Source organism: Phocoena sinus, chromosome 18 (genome assembly GCF_008692025.1).
Source record: "Phocoena sinus isolate mPhoSin1 chromosome 18, mPhoSin1.pri, whole genome shotgun sequence".
Classification (NCBI taxonomy): Eukaryota; Metazoa; Chordata; class Mammalia; order Artiodactyla; family Phocoenidae; genus Phocoena; species Phocoena sinus.
Window position 1 is genome coordinate 37,820,235 of NC_045780.1, and position 19,488 is coordinate 37,839,722.

The window sequence follows — 19,488 nt, forward strand, 5'->3', positions numbered from 1 at the left end:
TTTTTTTTTTTTTTTTTTTTGCGGTATGCGGGCCTCTCACTGTTGTGGCCTCTCGCATTGTGGAACACAGGCTCTGGACGCGCAGGCTCAGCGGCCATGGCTCACGGGCCAAGCCACTCCACGGCATGTGGGAAATTCTCAGACCCGTGTCCCGTGCATCAGCAGGCAGACTCTCAGCCACTGCGCCACCAGGGAAGCCCTGTTGGAAGATTTATAATCCCAGTTTCAATTTCAGTGCTTGTGATTGCTCTGTTCATATTTTCTCTTTCTTCCCGTTTCAGTCTCAGAACGTTGCGCATTTCTAAGAATTTGTCCATTTCTTCCAGGTTGCCCATTTTATTGGCATGTAGTTGCTTGTAGTAATCTCTCATGATCCTTTGTATTTCTGCAGTGTCGGTTGTTACTTCTCCTTTTTCATTCTAATTCTATTGATTTGAGTCTTCTCCCCTTTTTTCTTGAGAAGTCTGGCTAATGATTTATCAATTTTGTTTATCTTTTCAAAAAATCAGCTTTTACTTTTATTGATCTTTGCTATCATTTCCTTCATTTCTCTTTCACTTATTTCTGATATGGTCTTTATGATTTCTTTCCTTCTGCTAATTTTTTTTTCTTTTTTGTTCTTCTTTCTCTAATTGCTTTAGGTGTAAGGTTAGGTTTTTTATTTGAGATATTTCTTGTTTTTTTAAGGTAGGCTTGTATAGCTATAAACTTCCCTCTTAGAATTTCTTTTGTTGCATCCCATAGGTTTTGGATCATCGTGTTTTCATTCTCACTTGTTTCTAGGTAATTTTTGGTTGCCTCTTTGATTTCTTCAGTGATATCTTGGTTATTAAGTAGTATAATGTTTAGCCTCTATGTGTTTGCATTCCTTACAGATTTTTTCCTGTAATTGATATCTAGTCTCATAGCGTTGTGGTAGGAAAATATACTTGATACAATTTCAATTTTCTTAAATTTACCAAGGTTTGTTTTGTGACCCAAGGTATGATCTATCCTGGAGAATGTTCCATGAGCACTTGAGAAGAAAGTATATTCTGTTGTTTTTGGATGGAATGTCCTATAAGTATCTATTAAGTCCATCTTGTTTAATGTATCATTTAAATCTTGTGTTTCCTTATTTATTTTCATTTTGGATGATCTGTCCATTGGTGGAAGTGGGGTGTTAAAGTCCCCTACTATGATTGTGTTACTTTAGATTTCCCCTTTATGGCTGTTAGTATTTTCCTTATGTATTGAGGTGCTTGTATGTTGGGTTCATAAATATTTACAACTGTTATATCTTCTTCTTGGATTGATCCCTTGATCATTATGTTGTGTCCTTCTTTGTCTCTTGTAATAGTCTTTGTTTTAATGTCTATTTTGTGTCATATGATAATTGCTACTCCAGCTTTCTTCTGATTTCCATTTGTGTAGAATATCTTTTTCCATCTCCTCACTTTCAGTCTGTATGTGTCCCTAGGTGTGAAGTGGGTTTCTTGTAGCCAGCATATATACGGGTCTTGATTTTGTATCCATTCAGTCAGTCTATGTCTTTTGGTTGGAGCACTTAATCCATTTACATTTAAGGTAATTATCGATATGTATGTTCCTATTACCATATAGCAAGTTCTAAATTCTCTTTTGAATTTTTAATACACACCATTCAGTATTCATTGAAATATTATCAGGAGATATAATCAAGTGAGTTTAGGCAAAACCAAAATATAAAATAGAATAAGACCCACTGGGGATGCAGATATCTGAGAAATTAAAAAGGCTTTTAAAATAACTGATTTATGTGTGCCAGATAATATGTTTCAGGCTGAAAATATCAACAGAGGACTATAAGGAGAAGAAGGATGAGGGACTAGGGGAGTATAGAGAGGAATTTTTGAACCAAAGAATATAACAAATGACACTTCCGATTCAATAGATGATTGTAACATATGATTAAATACTCCCAAAGAGAGGATTAAAATGCATGATCAGAATAATACCTGGGAAATACATAACTGGATGTAAAATAAATGGATTTAATGTGTTTAATGTCCTTTCATTTTCCATGAAGTAATATAGGGACTATTTTATACTAGACTTTAATTAGTCAATAATATAAGTTGAAATAATTTGTAAATTCAAAGAAATAGGGAAATCATATCTAACACAATATTAGGCAAAATGGAAGACAAGAGAAGTATAAAGAAATTAGTCTAAATAAAAATCAAATTGAAAAATTATAAATTTAAACACGAATTTACTAATAATTGCATTAAACATAAGTTGACCAAAAATTCAAACAAAAGATAAAGTTAGAATGAATAAAAACAAATAAGCAAACAAATATATATCATTAATAAAATAACCACACTTTAAATATAAGGGTTCATAGAGGGTGAATGCAAAAGAATAGGGAAAATACGCCATGCATAAACTAAACTAGAGGAATATAGTTTAGCTGTAATAGTATCAGATAAATTAGATTAATCCCCCAAAATCCTTTTAAATAAGCATATTATGTAATGATAAAAAAACTCAATAATCCAGTCATTCCAAATTCTGTGCACCTTATAATGTATCTTCAATATATAAAAAGCAAAACTTCTGGGTAGTAGTAATATGGTACCGTCTTGTCTAGGTTACTCCAGTGGGGGTAAACCCCTCATTCACCTTCGCTGTTGCATACTTTGTTGCTGTCACCAACTAACTTAAATGTTCCCAGCCCACCAGAGGTGTTGTGGATTGCAATTGAGGAGACCACTGGCTCAACATTTAAATCAAATGGGACAGAGGAATAATTACCTTATTATTGTACCTGCCCCCACCCCAGACCAAATACCTGCTATAAATTGGGTTTATTATTCAAAAATTGTAAAAGTCACAGACAATATGCATGTCTGGGAGGTGGCTGGCAGGCCTTGCAATGAGAGGCAGCTACCTATGAGGAGTGCTACCAGGACCTCACTGAAGTGCTGAGGTTTTTCCTCTCATGACCCAGAAGGTCCCAACAGTTGGCAGCAAATAGAAACCACATCAGAAAGATGTAATTTTACTAGATTAGAAACACACAACATATTTAGTGACTTTGTCCAAAATAATAATGAAAAAACAACTAGCTGGCTATTAGGACTATATAATGTACTGTGAGAGCTATTACTTACTGCAGTGGAAATAAGACAGCTGGTTTGTCTAGAGATCCAAAAATCTATGATTTGTTAAGAGATCCAACTACCTTAAAGACTCAAACTGCCCATGATAGTGGGAGGCCACCAGAGTTAAAAAATACATAATTCAGAAATAGAGCACTCTGCTTCCTCTGATGAGGTCTGACCCCAAGATCCTCTGCCCTTATTATGGGGTCTTTATGGCCTGAAAAGTTGTCCACACTTCTATTTCTATAAGGCTAACACCCTTGGGAAATTTTGGAGAAGGCTCATATCTTGTTACCTAAATCTGCATGGTATAATGGGTATATCATTTGCAGAACATCTAGAGAGAGAGAGAAGCTTATAACTAAACCTGAAGCAACTCTTTTTTTGAGTTGAAACAAAATAAATAACTTTAAAAAAATTTTTGTTGATTATAGTTGATTTACAATGTTGTGTTAGGAAAATAATTCTTTTTACAAGGGAGCTCTACTCATTATCAGGCCTCTCTACTCTCTTTAATAAATCTTATTCATACAGTTAAAGACAAATTAGATAGCATAGAGATGTTAACCCACAATGGAGATGGCTCTCTTAATTTCTCAACTTTAACTACTAATAGGACAATTAAAACATCTTCCAAAGAAACCATCCAGTGTATTTAATTCTACCCAGCCTCCTGAGCCTCCCTCTAGTTCCCATCATCTCAAAATCCCCAGGAAGCTTTCTATTGGCAATTAAGGCATCTAAAGCATTTAAGAGTACCAAATGATTTAATTTCAGAAGCACACACCCTCAGCAATGACAAGACATCCTAAATTCCATTAATATGCCTCATCCTTAGAAGTTCTCCTAGCCACAAACCCAAGGGTCACCAGACCCCTGGTCTCATCAGCTCCAGCTGAAGCCCCTCCACTGACTTGCCCCAAGGAAACCAACTTGGCCCCTCCCATAAGAATTCAATACGCCTCTTGGACCTCTATAGCTGTCAGAGGACAGTTGCCCCTACACTATTTTGGTAGTCTATTAGAATAAAAACATTTCCAACATTTCCTGACTCTTCTAAATACAGAACCCCAAATAACTATCTTGCCCAGGAATCTCTCTAAATATAAGGCATCTTTTTTCAACTTACAGGGGGTCACTAGCTTTAAGGTCTTAGTTGAGTTAACTAAATAGGATGTCAAAATTGGAATAGTTTGATTGAGAAATACTATCATGGTTACCATTCTTCTTAAGCTGAAACTCCCCATAATTGGAATAGATGACATCTCAGGGAAATTTGCTGATTGGAAAAAAGAAATCTGTAGCCTTATTGGTTGGCCATACTGAATGGAACCCACTGATTTACCTATGCTGGTTAAAATAGCTAACATCTCAAACTACCAGTTGAAACAAGAACCAGAAAAACTGTGGCCAGAATACAACATTTATTGAAAGAAGGGGTCATAATATCTGCAATTTATCCTTTTAAAAGCCCAATTTGGCCTGTCCTTAAGGCAGATAAAAATAAATGGAAGCTCACCACTGAATATTGTGATAATCTAAATGCTGTAGTTCCTCCTATCAAAGCTCCCACATTCATTATTATTAGAGATGAATGAGGAAATTCAAAAGTCTCTAGGAAGTATTTTTCCAACATTGACTTAGTCAGTATGTCTTATCTTGTTCCTATTACTACAATTTCCCAGTTGCAATTTGCCTTCTCCATTGAAGAATGTATACCTTTACCTGTTTGCCTACAAGATATTTAAATAACCCTGCTGTGGCCCATAATCTTTGTCTCAAAGAACTGGAAGATATACCCATTTTGACTTTTGCTCTACTGATATTATATAAATAATATTCTTTTAAAACCCAGATAACTAGGGGTCATCCAGTCCAGTTTGGTTGTAATGGTGGCAGGACCTCAAACCAGAGGTTGAGTTACAGATCTGCATAAAATACAAAAGTCAGTATTTTTTGTTGAATTTGGGAACATTATCTGGTCAGTAGATAGATGAAAGATTCCTGAGGGAATTAAGCAACAACAGTTGATACTAAAAGACCCAACTACCTTTAAACAGGCCCTACATCTGCTGAGTCTTGTTGGGTTTTAGAGAAAACATATTCTTTATTTGTCTATCATAATAAGGCCCGTCTATCAGATTACTCATACATTATTCAACTGTTATGTGCCTGGGAGCTTGCCCAGTTGGCCACCCCATAGGACTTGCCTTTGGCATTGCTGGGGTCCAAGTTTTAAGTGAGGCCTGGTCACCAAGGACTATGTCTCTTGAAGCCTAAGGACAGAGACTGTCTATGGGATTTTGAACCTGGTGACTGCATGTGACACACACCTGGTACACATTGGGGGGCAACGCCCCCCAATACACTGGACACTCCTGGAAACAAAAGCCACTACAGGGCCCTAATATGTTCCTCTGCATACTTCGCTGCCCATAATTCAGTGGGTTAAAAACTTACCACCTATGTGGCTGAGCATGGCCACAGAATCCTCACTATTCAGGATAGGTCTAAACCCAACATCGAAGGTCTTTCCACACTATGGGAGGAGGTGGCTTCTCCCATCTTCAACCCCACTGTAAAGTCAGGAGACCCTTGGAAACAACTATCTGAAGAGAAAGAGTCACTGATGGCATTACCAACTTCACATGTGATAGAGCTCCCTAGAGGGCACTGCATTCCCCTTGACTATTCCCTCACATGGGATAGCACCCTTGGCTTAGCCTAATTAGAAGAATTACAGGCCATGCCCAAGTTATCAGTGGTTCACCTTTTTACAGATTCCTGGAGACTAGCTAACAGACTTGCTGTTTGTTCCAGTTAATGGGAAATGGACAACTTCTTCATGCAGGGTAAAGAACTATGAGGATAGTCCATTTGGCAGCAACTGAGGAGAATTCCCTTTGGGTGGCTCATTTCTCTGTTCATACCAAGGCCAATACTCCCAAGGCTCTCTTCCATAATCAAGTTGATAAACAGGTCAATATTTCCCTTGCTCAATCTTCCTTATTTTTTTTACCATGGGGAGTCTAAACCCATGAGACATTTAGCCACTGGAGGGCCTTTTCTCTGACTGATTGGGACAAAGCTACAGGACTTTCTCTAATACAACCCTGGCAAATATAACTATTAATAAATGTGCACACTGTTATTAAATCTGTCATTGGCAACTCATGAGGTAACAAAAAATATTCCCTGCAGAAATATTCCCTACAAGAGATTGCAATTAGATGATTTCAGACTGCTTTCCCCTTCAGCAGAGTTCATACGTTATGCTCAAACTATGGTAGATAACTATACTGGCCTCCTACTGGCCTTTCATAGTAGGCGTGCAATGGCTGAATCCACAATAACCGGCCATGCTAACACCATTCTTGTCCCCTTTGGGATTCTAACATTATTGATTCAGATCAGGGTTCTCATTTTATAGCACATACAGTGAAACAACTGACCCTGGAACAGGATATTCAATAAAATTTCCATCTGGCATATTGCCTCCGGGCAACTGGTTTAATTAAACCAGTTGAACAACTGCTTTTTAAACTTCAGTCTGGAAATGTACTCTTAAATGAGTCTCAGTTTTACACCAGGCCCCAATTTCTCTTAATTCCAGACATTTGGGAAGACTTATGCCACATGCTAATTTTTACACAACTTCCTATCAAGCTTTTCTATATTTAAAGGGGGACAGACCTCATATTTATGTTTAGGAGATTCTTTACAAAGGGCCCTTTAAGAAAACCTCTCAATGAATATAAGTTGTCAGTCTTGCCCCATTCCCCAGGATCTGGAAGCCAGATCAAGGACAGATATTTTTATGACACCCAATAATGAGAGATTGTCCTACAGGCCTGGCATTTGCCCCACTTGCTATGGAACCCATTTGAACCTACATTTTCACCATTGAAAAATCTTCCACATTCTTCATGCTATAAAGAATGGATGATTAATCTGGCCTCCTTCTCTTCGAAAAGTAAGAATTATTGCTCCAAGGTCATTTCTACAGACAGTATGGCAACCAAGAAAGGAGATAAGCAACCTCACTTGGCAAATGAAAATTATTCAAAAATAATTATGGAAATAAGACCTTATTCCACCAAAATAAAACTAGACAATCCCTCTTTGGTAATAATTCATGCTGGAGAGAAAGAAACATCAAACAATAAAAATCCCTATAAGATGTATTGTCACGCTATTCTGTTGGCTCTTGGTCTTATTATTATTGATCTGAGTGTTTTCATTGGTTTATGATCTGGAGACTCAAACTCTCCAAATAAGCCATTATTTGAACCAAACAGGGCAAATGCAAAAGCCCACAAATCACTGAGTTTGGCTAATGCAAGCCTTACAGCCCAAAGACCTCATTAGCTTGCTCTTCATTAACCAAACCAACAACTGAAACAAAAGGTCCACAATAATGGCTAAATTTGAGGACCTGCCTACAGATTAGTGCTGTGACCCTAGCCTCAACCTTGAATATTTTAATTGGCAAACATCCTGACACCCTATTAATCACATACACCAAAATCGGACCCTGTGATCTTAAATCTATTTGTAGCAGAGGCCCTCTCATCCCTAATATGAACAAAACCTTGTTGTGTTAGGAGCTTTTAGATTCAGCCACTCTTAATTGGTATTTTAATGATGGCTGTTGGGTCATTGTCCTTTGGCCCATTTATGGCAGTATCAAAGATGCCATCATTACGTTTGCTAACAGTATACCCACAAAACATCTTGATTTAACATGTATTTTAAAGTCAAGTTCACATACCTAAGTTGCCTCCATACTCTACAAGCAGAACAGCCTCATTAAAATATTATAGAACTATTAATACATGACCACATCAGTTCTAGCTGGTGCCTAACTGGGAAGGATATTCCAGCCCCAAGTTGCTCTAGCCAAGATGCCCTCAGATACCCTCAGTTCTCTAGTGACTAATTGCACTGATGAGTCCTATTTTAAAAGGTGGAACCAACCCCAAACTAGAGTGATTTTCCAGACATTCAGTTTGCTTTCTCCACAATTCAATCTTTTCTTGTGTTACCTGTAAAACTGTAAAGTCTGACACTTATAATTCTAACATATAATTTTAAGCCCTTATGCAATGCTTCTGCAATATGTCCAAGGCTAAAATTTTGCTAGTATCATTCATCTTTCCTGCCTAACAGGTGACTTTATCAAAATATCAATCCTGTGTTTTCTTCTCGGTATAACAGAATTTATTGGTTTTTCAGTGGTCAAACCACTTGCTCTCCTCTCTCCTCTTCCTCTTCCTTTTCCATATTATCCAATATCCATCTCCTCTTGCCAACTTTCCTATGCTAATAGTGTCTAATCTGTTGCCCTCCAAAAAATTACATGGCAAAGAAAATCCAAACCCATTTCCCCAACTCCTTAGATTTTTATACAGACATTACCTATCTTTAACTGCACCAGCCTCTCATGCTTTGACTCTCCATAATTATTGAATTTGCCAGCAGCCTACTTTCACATATCCCATACCACACATTTATCCCACTGTGAGATAGATAGATATTGGGAAATTAAGACCCCTTTCAAACTGTTACCTTTGCTTATTTCTTGGGTGTCTCCTCTTGTGCCACCCAAGCAGTCTCCTCAAGTGGTGACTGTTGTCATGTCTCCTCAGTATGCCACACAGAGGAGATACCTAATGGATAATTAATTCTACCTCCTCACTATATGCCCCCCAAACACCAATATCTTCCTCCAGCCCTATTCTTTAGTAATTCCTAATGTGTAAAGTAAATTGCAATTTCCCAATCTAAAGATAAGTCTACAAGTCTTTATTGTGACCCTCTGTTCATATTCTCTATTTTTCCCTTCCACTACCCTTAAGCCTCAAATCACATGGATACATTCCAGTCTCTCTTTGTCTTTCCATTTATATATATATATATATATATATATATATATATATATATATATATATGTTAATCATTCTTCCCCCACGATGGCCAAATGTCATCAATATACTACATTCATACCTATAATATTGGTATCTGTCACCACTTTGGGACTTGCTTGAATGGCTGCAGAAACCATATCTTTAACCCAACAGTTAAAAAGCATTGGCACTAAAAAAATTAAATAAAATGGGGGGGGGGGGGGAAGCATTGACACTAACTGACACATGTCTAAATTCAAATATCGCATATTTTAAAAAACCTCATGTATCGAACCTATTTAAACAAAGCCAGGGAAAATTGGTAAAAATAGTTTTTCTTTAACAATAGAGTGTCCATTGATTATTTATTAGTTAATCAAGACAGTGTTTTTAATATTAATACTTGCATATGGATTGACAACATCTATCTGTCAAGTGGCTAGTCTAACAAAAAATGTGAACCATGAAATCATCCTCATCAAAAAAATAAATAACCCACACCTTTAGCACATTTCATAATTCAAATAAAATATTCCTAGAGGTTCCTGTCATGAATGACTTTTTTCCTCTTATTAACACCAAACAAATGGAGAGACTAACACCAAACAGAGAGCCTTCAAGAATTCCTCATGTTCTACTTGGTTCTTTTTACCATCATAACAAAATGTTTTCTATGCTGTTTAGGACAACTCATGCCCTACACTCTGGAGGTCTCCTCTACTATTCAGGCCAGTCAAGTATCTCAAATCATTGAGTTCAAAACTGATTCAAGACATCAAGGTGTCAATTGTAATATAATATTTCACGAGTACTGTCTTGACCCAGTTTCGAAGTCATGGTTAAAAACTTGATAATTCCCCTTCAAAATGTGCCACTCCCCAACAACAAACACTCCCTTTACCAGGCTTCTATTCTCTGGAGCTACAATGAATACACAGCAACTGTCTCACTTATCAGGATCCCACATTCTGGGACAAGGTGCCAAACAGCTAAGGACAGCCTTTCTACCCTGGACATCACGAAATTGTTCAAATTATTCAGTCTTCAGGAAACCTAGTGAAACATAGTACCCCTAACCACTTGCATATATAAACTGACCCCTACAGCTAAGATGTTGGTTACACTGTCCTTAGTTGCAAACTTCTAAGTGACCTTGTGTGGCAGTCTTCTATGGTTGAGAGCTGTAAGTAACAAAGAGTTCAGCATTTCATCTATCCAAGTGTCACTGTGCTATATCTCACCATAAAATGAATCATTAGGTCTTATAAAATATAAAATAGACAAAGGAGTGGTAGCTCTTATGAAATAACTGAACTACAAATAAAAGAGTATGATGTTATCTGTTTGTCTATGGTGTTATGATTTGTCTGAATCCTGGGACAAACACAAAAAGTTAAAAAAAAAAAGATAAATGACATGTCAAGGAGGAGACAAAATGGAATCAAATAAAATGCTTAATTAAAATTAGAGTGCACAGAAAGTAGAGGTGGAAAAAAGACCAAATCAATGAATAGAAAAGAGTTACAAAGATGGTAGATTTTACTCCAACTATATCTATAATCCCTTAAAAGTGAACAGCATAAATATGAGTTAAAAGACAGAGATTATCAGATTGGATTAAAAATGCAAGATCCAACTATATTCTGTTTACAAGAAACACATTTTATTTTATTTTATTTTATTTAAAAAAAAATTATTTATTTATTTATTTATTTAGGCTGCATTGGGTCTTTGTTGCTGTGTGCAGACTTTCCCTGGTTGTGACAAGTGGGGGTTACTCTTCATTGCAGTGTGCGGGCCTCTCATTGTGGTGGCTTCTCTTGTTGCAGAGCACGGGCTCTAGGCGCACAGGCTTCAGTAGTTGCAGCACGTGGTCTCAGCAGTTGTGGCACATGGGCCTAGTTGCTCCACGGCATGTGGGATCCTCCCGGACCAGTGCTCAAACCCTTGTCCCCTGCATTGGCAGGTAGACTCTCAACCACTGCACCACCAGGGAAGCACAAGAAACACATTTTAAATATAAAGACTCAGGTTAGAAATAAAGATATGATGAAATATATACCATGTTATTCCCCACTTAAAAGAAAACTGGAATAGCTGTATTAATTTCAAAGTGAATTCAGAACAAGAAAGATTATCAGAGATAAGGCAGTAATTACATAACAATAAAGAAGTTATTTCTGTGAGAAGACATAACAACCTTAAACATATATGTATATAACAATGAAGCATCAACATATGTAAGGCAAAAATTTAGAAGTGAAGGAGCAATAGACAAACCTATTGTTGTACGAGTTTAAGAGAATTCAACACATCTCTCCCAATAATTGAAAACCCAAGCAGGCAAAAATTTCCAAAGATATAAATTAAAGGAACAATGGTATCAACACATCGATCTAGTTGACACTGATAAAATACTCCATTGAATAGTAAAATACACATTTATTTCAATAACATTTACTAAGATAGACCACAATGTGGACCTTAAAACACAACTTAAGAACAGTTAAAAGAAAATAGATCCACAAAGTTACAAATACTATATAATTCCACTTATATGTGGTACCTAAAGTAGTCAAATTCATGGAAACAGATGGTTACAATGATGGGGAGAGAGAAAAATGCAAAGTTCTTTAATAGAAATAGAGTTTCAGTTTTGCAAAATAAAAAGGGTGATGGAGATGGATAGTGGTGATGCACAATGAAGTGAGTGTAATTAATGCTACTGAACTGTACATATAACATGGTTAAGAAAGAAAATTTTATGTTACATGTATTTTAACACAATTTTTAAAAGGATGCTAATGATCTCACAGATATGAAAAAAACAAGAGGGAACATTACAGACAACTCTATGCCCATAAATTTGATATTCTAGATAAGGTGAAAAAATTCCATGAACATAGACCACATAAATTTACTCAGGAAAGGATAGTTAACCTGAATATTTTATCTCTGAAAAAGAAATCAGATTATTAACTAAACTTTATAGATAAAGGAAAAACATATATATCCAAATACTTTAAATGGTGAATTTGACTTAACATACTATGGATGACATAATACCAATTCTATAAAATCTCTTTCTATAAAATAGAAAATAAGAAAATAGTTCCAAACTCTTTATGAGGCCCATATTACTCTACTACCAAACTGAAGACATTACAGGAAAAGAAAACCACAGAAATATATCTCTCATGAACATCAATAGGAAATCATCAACAAAATATTAACAAATTAAACCCAGTAAAATAAAAAAAGTAATATTAGAAAAAAGTAGGGCTTCTTCCAGGAATATAATGAGGCTGGTTTAATATTCATAAAGTAATTTATGCAGTCCATAATATTGTGAGATGAAACTACAAAAACATTCAACATTTTAGTCTCTATTTATGAAAAAACTCTACAAGAATATTTTTTCCTAATGTATTAAATAGGATACACAAAGGACCTATAGCTAAACCATAAGTAATAGTGAGAAACTGAATGCCTTAGGTTCAAGAGCCAGACATGTACTCTTACAATTCCTGTTCCATATAATAATGGGTGCCATATTTTGTTCAATAAGACAAGAAATAAGAAAAAAGTCAATGAATCCAAAGCAAAAGAAATATGAAAAACTACCTAAACTACATCATAATCACCATTTTCAAAATAAGACATAAAAATAAAATCTTAAAAGTAGACTCATTACATCAAGATGAACAAACCTAGGCAGACGGCAAAGTTCTTGATGACTTAAAAGTTTATATCTTAAAAAACTTCTATAATTCAAGAATGAAGGTGAAAACAAACTTGTTGTAGTTGAGAAACCAGCATTAAAAAACAATAACTACAAAAAAAAAAAAAAACAATAACTACAATATACATTAAAGAAAGTCCTACACACAGATAAAAAATGATAGCAGATGAACTGATACAAAGGAACACAGAAACCTGGAAACATTAAATATGTGGATACATTTAAAATATGTTTTCATTATTTTAATCTTTTCAAGTGGTTATTTGATTCACTAAAAACAAAAATATTCTATTGTAGTGTTTATATTACCTACAGAAGTAAAATCAACAGGAATTACACAAATGCTGGGAGAGGAGAAATGGACATAAGTAGTTGCATGGTTTTATACTAGATGTGATATGTTATATTATTTGAAGGTAGAGCATGATTATTTAACAATGCATATTGTAAAACCTAGGGAAACAAGAGAAAAGTATAGTTAATAAGGTAATAAAGGAGAAAATATAAAATATAAAATCTAGCAGAGGCTGTGCTCTGAGTTCTCTCCCACACCACTTGTGGGCTCTCTGATGAGGTTGACATTACATGGTGTCATAAGATATCTGAAGGTACCAACCACTTGAACCTCTGGAATCAATTGAGATTCCTGCACTTGAGTCCTTTGCACTTTTTGCTTCTGTGAGTCACTGTAACTTTTAGCTGGGCATGTGGCTGACATGATCTTGGTGCTCCGGCCGTGTGTCAGGCCTATGCATCTGAGATGGGAGAGATGAGTTCAGGACATTGGTCCACCAGAGACAATTCGGCTCTATGTAATATCAAACAGCAAAAGCTCTCCCAGAGATCTGAATCTCAACTCTAAGACACAGCTCCACTCAACGACCAACAAGCTACAGTGCTGGACACCATATGCCAAACAACTAGCAAGACAGGAACACAACCCCTCCCATTAGCAGAGAGGCTGCCTAAAATCATAATAAGGTCACAGACACCCCAAAATACACCACCAGACGCAGTCCTGACCACCAGGAAGACAAGATCCAGGCTTATCCACCAGAACACAGGCACTAATCTTCTCCACCAGAAAACCTACACAACCCACTGAACCAACCTTACACACACTGGAGGCCGACAACAATAACAGTGGGAACTACGAAGCTGCAGCCTGCAAAACGAAAACCCCAAACACAGTAATTTAAGCAAAATGAGAAGACAGAGAAACACAGCAGATGAAGGAGCAAGATAAAAACCCACCAAACCAAACAAATGAAGAGGAAATAGGCAGTGTACATAAAAAGAATTCAAAGTAATGACAGTAAAGGTGATCTAAAATCTTAGAATGGAGAAAATACAAGAAATGTTTAAGAAGGACCGAGAAGAACTAAAGAGGAAACAAACCCTGATGAACAACACAATAGACGAAATTTAAAATTCTCTAGAAGAAATCAATAGCAGAATAACTGAGGCAGAAGAATAGAAAAGTGACCTGGAAGATAAAATAGTGGAAAAAACTATGACAGAGCAGAATAAAGAAAAAAGTATGAAAAGACTTGAGGACACTCTCAGAGACCTCTGGGACAACATTAAATGCACTGACATTTGAATTATAAGGGTCCCAGAAGAAGATAAAAAGAAAGGGACTGAGAAAATATTTGAGATATTATAGTTAAAAATTTCCCTAATATGGGAAAGGAAATAGTGAATCAAGTCCAGGAAGCACAGAGAGTCTCACACAGGATAAATCCAAGAGAAACATGTCAAACCACAAATTAATCAAACTATCAAAACTTAAATACAAGGAAAATATATTAAAAGCAGGAAAGGAAAAGCAACAAACAACATACAAGGGAATTGCCATAAGGTTAAGAGCTGATCTTTCAGCAGAAACTCTGAGAGTCAGAAATGAGTGGCAGGACATATTTAAAGTGATAAAAAGGAAAAAAACTACAACCAATATTACTCTACCCAGCAAGGATCTCATTCAGATTTGACGGAGAAAATAAAACCTTTACAGAGCAGCAAAAACTAAGAGAATTCAGCACCACTAAACCAGCTTTACAACAAAGGCTAAAGGAACTTCTCTAGGTGGGAAACAAAAGAGAAGGAAAGACCTACAATAAGAAACACAAAATAATTAAGAAAATGGTAATAGGAACATACATATCGATAATTACTTTAAATGTAAATGGATTAAGTGCTCCCACAAAAAGACATAGACTGGCTGAATGGATACAAAAGATCTAGGGACACATGCAGACTGAAAGTGAAGGGATGGAAAAAGATATTCCATGCAAATGGAAATCAAAAGAAAGCTGGAGTAGCAATTCTCATATCAGACAAAATAGACTTTAAAATAAAGACTATTACAAGAGACAAAGAAAGACACTACATAATGATCAAGGGATCAATCTAAAAAGAAGATATAACAATTGTAAAGATTTATGCACCCAAAATAGGAGCACCTCAATAAATAAGGCAAATACTAACAGCCATAAAAGGGGAAATCAACAGTAACACAATCATAGTAGGAGACGTTAACACCCTACTTTCACCAATGAAAAGATTATCCAAAATGAAAATAAATAAGGAAACACAAGCTTTAAATGATACATTAAACAACATGGACTTGATTGTTATTTTTAGGACATTCCAACAAAAAAACAACAGAATACACATTCTTCTCAAGTGCTCATGGAACATTCTGCAGGATAGATAATACCCTGTATCACAAATCAAGCCTTGGTAAATTTCAGAAAATTGAAGTTATATCAAGTATATTTTCCAACAATAATGCTATGAGACTACATATCAATTACAGGAAAAAAAAATACAAACACATGGAGGCTAAACAGTACACTACTTAATAACCAAGAGATCACTGAAGAAATCAAAGAGGAAACCAAAAAATACCTAGAAACAAATGACAAGGAAAACACGATGACCCAAAACCTATGGGATGCAGCAAAAGCAGTTCTAAGAGGGAAGTTTATAGCAATACAATCCTACCTTAAGAAATAAGAAACATCTCAAATAAACAACCTAACCTTACACCTAAAGCAATTAGAGAAAGAAGAACAAAAAACCCAAAGTTAGCAGACGGAAATATATCATAAAGATCAGATAAGGAATAAATGAAAAAGAAATGAAGGAAACGATAGCAAAGGCCAATAAATATAAAAGCTAGTTCTTTGAGAATGTAAACAAAATTAATAAACAATTAGACAGACACGTCAAGAAAAAAAAGGGAGAAAACTCAAATAAATAGAATTAGAAATGAAAAAGGAGAAGTAACAATAGACACTGCAGAAATACAAAGTATCATAAGAGATTACTACAAGCAACTACATGGCAATAAAATGGACAACCTCGAAGAAAAAGACAAATTCTTAGAAATACACAACCTTCTGAGACTGAACCAGGAAGAAATAGAAAATATGAGCAGGTCAATCACAAGTGCTGAAATTGAGACTGTGATTAAAAATCTTCCAACAAACAAAAGTCCAGGACCAGATGGCTTCACAGGTGAATTCTATCAAACATTTAGAGAAGAGCAAACACGTATGCTTCTCAAACTCTTCCCAAATATAGCAGAGGGAGTAACACCCCCAAACTCATTCTACGAGGCCACCATCACCCTGATTAAAAAAAAAAAAAAACAGACAAAGATGTCACAAAGAAAGAAAACTAAAAGCAAATATCACTGATGAATTTAGATGCAAAAATCCTCAATAAAATACTAGAAAACATAATCCAACAGCACATTGAAAGGATCATACACCATGATCAAGTGGGGTTTAACCCAGGCATGCAAGGATTCTTCAATACATGCAAATCAATCAATGTAATGCACAATATTAATAAATTGAAGGAGAAAAACCATATGATTATCCCAATAGATGCAGAGACAGCTTTCAACAAAATTCAACACCGATTTATGATAAAAACACTCCAGAAAGTAGGCATAGAGGGCACATTCCTCAACATAATAAGGGCCATATATATGAATCCACAGCCAACATCATCCTCAATGGTGAAAAATTGAAACCATGTCCACTAAGATCAGGAACAAGACAAGGTTGCCACTCTCACTGCTATTATTCAACATAGTTTTGGAAGTTTTAGACACAGCAATCAGAGAAGAAAAAGAAATAAAAAGAATCCCAATAGGAAAGAAGAAGTAAAGCTGTCACTGTTTACAGATGACATGATAGTATTCATAGCGAATCCTAAAGACTCTACAAGAAAACTAGAGCTAATCAATGAATTTGGTAAAGTGTCAGGATACAAAATTAATGCACAGAAATCTCCTGCATTCCTCTACACTAATGATGAAAAATCTGAAAGTGAAATTAAGAAAACACTTCCATTTACCTTTGCAACAAAAAGAATAAAATACCTAGGAATAAACCTACCTAAGTAGGTAAAAGACCTCTATGCAGAAAACTATAAGATACTGTAACTATAGAGTAACTATAAGATAATCATATGGTTTTTCTCCTTCAATTTATTAATATTGTGCATTACATTGATTGATTTGCATATATTGAAGAATCCTTGCATGCCTGGGTTAAACCCCACTTGATCATGGTGTATGATCCTTTCAATGTGCTGTTGGATTATGTTTTCTAGTATTTTATTGAGGATTTTTGCATCTAAATTCATCAGTGATATTTGCTTTTAGTTTTCTTTCTTTGTGACATCTTTTTCTGTTTTTTTTTTTATCAGGGTGATGGTGGCCTCGTAGAATGAGTTTGGGGGTGTTATTCCCTCTGCTATATTTGGGAAGAGTTTGAGAAGCATACGTGTTTGCTCTTCTCTAAATGTTTGATAGAATTCACCTGTGAAGCCATCTGGTCCTGGACTTTTGTTTGTTGGAAGATTTTTAATCACAGTCTCAATTTCAGCACTTGTGATTGACCTGCTCATATTTTCTATTTCTTCCTGGTTCAGTCTCAGAAGGTTGTGTATTTCTAAGAATTTGTCTTTTTCTTCGAGGTTGTCCATTTTATTGCCATGTAGTTGCTTGTAGTAATCTCTTATGATACTTTGTATTTCTGCAGTGTCTATTGTTACTTCTCCTTTTTCATTTCTAATTCTATTTATTTGAGTTTTCTCCCTTTTTTTTCTTGACGTGTCTGTCTAATTGTTTATTAATTTTGTTTACATTCTCAAAGAACTAGCTTTTATATTTATTGGCCTTTGCTATCGTTTCCTTCATTTCTTTTTCATTTATTCCTTATCTGATCTTTATGATATATTTCCGTCTGCTAACTTTGGGTTTTTTGTTCTTCTTTCTCTAATTGCTTTAGGTGTAAGGTTAGGTTGTTTATTTGAGATGTTTCTTATTTCTTAAGGTAGGATTGTATTGCTATAAACTTCCCTCTTAGAACTGCTTTTGCTGCATCCCATAGGTTTTGGGTCATCGTGTTTTCCTTGTCATTTGTTTCTAGGTATTTTTTGGTTTCCTCTTTGATTTCTTCAGTGATCTCTTGGTTATTAAGTAGTGTACTGTTTAGCCTCCATGTGTTTGTATTTTTTTTTCCTGTAATTGATATGTAGTCTCATAGCATTATTGTTGGAAAATATACTTGATATAACTTCAATTTTCTGAAATTTACCAAGGCTTGATTTGTGATACAGGGTATTATCTATCCTGCAGAATGTTCCATGAGCACTTGAGAAGAATGTGTATTCTGTTGTTTTTTTGTTGGAATGTCCTAAAAATAACAATCAAGTCCATGTTGTTTAATGTATCATTTAAAGCTTGTGTTTCCTTATTTATTTTCATTTTGGATAATCTTTTCATTGGTGAAAGTAGGGTGTTAACGTCTCCTACTATGATTGTGTTACTGTTGATTTCCCCTTTTATGGCTGTTAGTATTTGCCTTATTTATTGAGGTGCTCCTATTTTGGGTGCATAAATCTTTACAATTGTTATATCTTCTTTTTAGATTGATCCCTTGATCATTATGTAGTGTCTTTCTTTGTCTCTTGTAATAGTCTTTATTTTAAAGTCTATTTTGTCTGATATGAGAATTGCTACTCCAGCTTTCTTTTGATTTCCATTTGCATGGAATATCTTTTTTTTCTCTTTATTTTCAGTTGATAAAAATTATTTTCATTCAATTTTCCAGACTTTGAAAAAGTATCACTCAGATATTTTGAAGTGTACTTTCCTACTTCTGTATGTTATGCACCCCACAAACTTGTATAAACATTGAATGTGTGAAATCTGAACCAGAATGTGACATTGAGAAAGTAGGGGTTCTATTCCCAGAGAATTTCAAAATATTACTTCACTTTTAAGACACGATCTTCCGAAATATGTTTTCTGAAATATTTTTGTTTAATTTATTTTTCTTGAAATTAAACATACAATTGACTATCTTTGGTCCACCTAAGCATCTTATTTTTCTCACAATTTACAATCTAGAATACCTAAAGATTTTCTTTCTATATTAGTTTGTGAAATCTACATGTGTTATCACTAGAGGCAACAATTTTAATTTTCAGGTTTAGATTTAGAAGTTATTAAATCTAAAATTAAATAAAATAGACATACAATTAAATTAAAAGCAATTTAATAACATTGTTCTACAGAAAAAAATAAAACCTGTAAAAGGTATTAAAAGTAAGCTAATGCCCAGCAGGCAGTTTTTCTCCATGAAACTTCAAAACATTAATTGATCAAATAATGACCAAAAATTAATTA